Genomic DNA, 2,611 nt, shown 5'->3' on the forward strand with positions numbered 1-2,611 from the left:
TCCTCTTCCCCTCTGCACCTGTTTCTCTCCCATTGGGTTCCAGACAAAGATGACTTATAAATATATTTAGTGTTTTGCCAGAATCTCTCTTGCTTTGCCATTAAGCAGAAGAACTAGTTTCCCTATCTGGCCCACTTCTAGGGGACAGGGGCTACTGCTTCCAGGCAGACTGCCTGGCCTCCTCCTGTTAACTGCAGGAGTGTCCAACATCTGGCCAGAGCAGTCCAGGCCACTGCGTGGGAGGAGACAGCTGCCTACACATCTTGGAGGGGAGAAAGAGAGAGGAACACACACACTGGAAGATCTGCACCTGCTGCCTCCCTCCATTGTCTGGGTATCTGTCCCTCTTCCCTCCTCCCCTACTCCATCTTCAGCCTGAGAAGGTGTGTGAAGAGAGTCCTCAGCTAGCATGAGGCAATGGATCACCTAGACAGTGTGACACTTGGAAGAGTTGGGTGCATCCATATTTCCAGCCTGGGCTTTTGCTGCAAGTGACCAACCTGGGGCATCAATGAATTTGTGACCATGACACTGGTCACATTTGCAGCTTTCTCCTTCCCTGTGCCCGGGGGAGGGACAGGAATGTCCTGGGTGCCATCAGTGCTTGTGTTTGCTCCGGACTCAGCAGTCTCCTTGGTTCCATGTAGAGTGGAAAGGAGTTGCTGATTGCATTTCCTCTCATTAACAATTAGATGTGTAATAAAAAGCACTGTGCTTCATCTTAAATCACTGGCAAGGCTAGGCCTGCAGACAAAGCAGCCCCAGGCCCTACTGCACTCTGCTCCGCAGCTCCTGGTTGTGCCCTCGGCCCTCGGCCAAGCCGTGAAGCACCCAGGCACCTGTAACTGCCCTCCATGAGCACAGCAGCTGAAGAGATGATCAGGAGGGACATGGACTCTCGGGTTAGCAGTAAATACCAGGCAGTCTAAGTGGCTCAGCCTTGCGCGCAGGTCCGGCCTTCTACTTCTTCCAAGCTTGCAGAAAGGCGAGGCTGCCAGAGGGGATCAGGGTGGAGCTTGGCACACAGGGTTTACTGATAAGCAAAAGCTGCCTTCTCTTTCTTTTCTTCTCCCAGCCTTATTTGCTGTCCACTTTCCCCAGCCAGTAAACTGGCAGTCAGTGAAGACATAGCGTCTGCACTTCCAATAAGGGCAGAGCTAAGCTGGCCATGTGCAGGGCTGCACTGGGCTTGTGCCAGTAGGGTCCATTTACAGAAGCTCATGGCCAAACCTGGGAGTACTTGAACTGAGAACCAACAACATGCATGGGCCTGCCAAAGGGTGACTTAGGCCACAGTGTAGCCTCAGTTTCACTTGGAAGTCAAGCAGTCAGGCTGCTGTTGCTGTTTCTAACCGTGCATCTGAGTTGAAGAAAACAAACTGAACAAGCTGTTTAAAGTAGAAGTGGGGGCCCATCACAAGTGGTCACAGATAGACCATCACCTGAGCAGAGTTGGGGCCCACAACTGGCCTACTTTCACTTGAGCAGGAGAGGGAGAAGAAAGCACCTTCATTCTCTGGTTTGCAAGTCACCCCTTGCCCAATGTGTCCCCCTAGTGAATGCCATTACGTGCTGAGTCAGGTCACATATGTACGGATTGCCTTCCCTGTGTTAGCTGCAATCTCAAGACATACTTCTCCATAGGCATTTCTTTCCCAACCAACCATGTGTTGCAGAGTTCCTTGTCTGTTATGTTGACTATTAATGGTGAAGGACTTTGCTGAAAAACAAGTCAGATATGAAGAGACTTGAGCTGCTTCAAGAAATGGTCTAATGGCCGTAAGTCTACTAGCCCATCAGTTACGGGCTGCTCTAGGAACTAGGAGGACATCCACCTAGTGTGTGCATGCCCAGGATTAGGGGGAGATACGGGCACTACTGCAGACTCGGTGGTGCCAGGACTGTGCTCTCCTCCCTAGGTTCAGCTGAAGGTGTACTGCTGCGAAGCCAGCTGAGACGTGTGGCCGCCCATTGTGTCAGGCTCGGGGGTGGACCCTGCACATTCAAGCCCATAGCTTGGTTGAGCTTTTTCTCCACATTGTCCTCTCTACTGCTGATGGAAATGGGAGCAAAGTTAAGTGGTCTGAGAAACCTGAATCACTCACATTTCTCAACTCTGGGGGTCATTTACCAGTTCATTGTAGAAGAAACAATCAGGTAAGGAGAAGTTCATTTCCAGAGAAGGTGAACCCCACTTACCATCTCTGCATGATTTCAGTGGGAATTGATTATCACTGATCCCCAACTGGGCTAGAATAAATGTAAAGTTTGACCTTTTTAAAAAGAAAAGAGAAACAAAGAACATCTCAACACATTTAAAGGAATAGTAGACAAGAAACTGCAAGTGTCCTGTGGCTCTGAGATGAGCATCCTGGGGTCAGTCTCTTTTTTACTAAAATCTACTTTCCAATGTAAAGGCTGAAAGACCTTTTCTCCTGACAGGCTGAGATCCTTAGGCAGATGAGTAAGTGCCCAGGGTGCCTGCTGCAGAGTGGCCTCTGTCACACTGACAGTGTCTGGGCAAGGCCAACTCATGCCTTGCTGCTCATGTGGTTGTGAGTATGACTGAGTGCGTGCGTGCATGCTGCTGCTGGGACCATCCTTTCCTTTG

Source organism: Grammomys surdaster, unplaced genomic scaffold (genome assembly GCF_004785775.1).
Source record: "Grammomys surdaster isolate TR1022 unplaced genomic scaffold, NIH_TR_1.0 66, whole genome shotgun sequence".
Classification (NCBI taxonomy): domain Eukaryota; kingdom Metazoa; phylum Chordata; class Mammalia; order Rodentia; family Muridae; genus Grammomys; species Grammomys surdaster.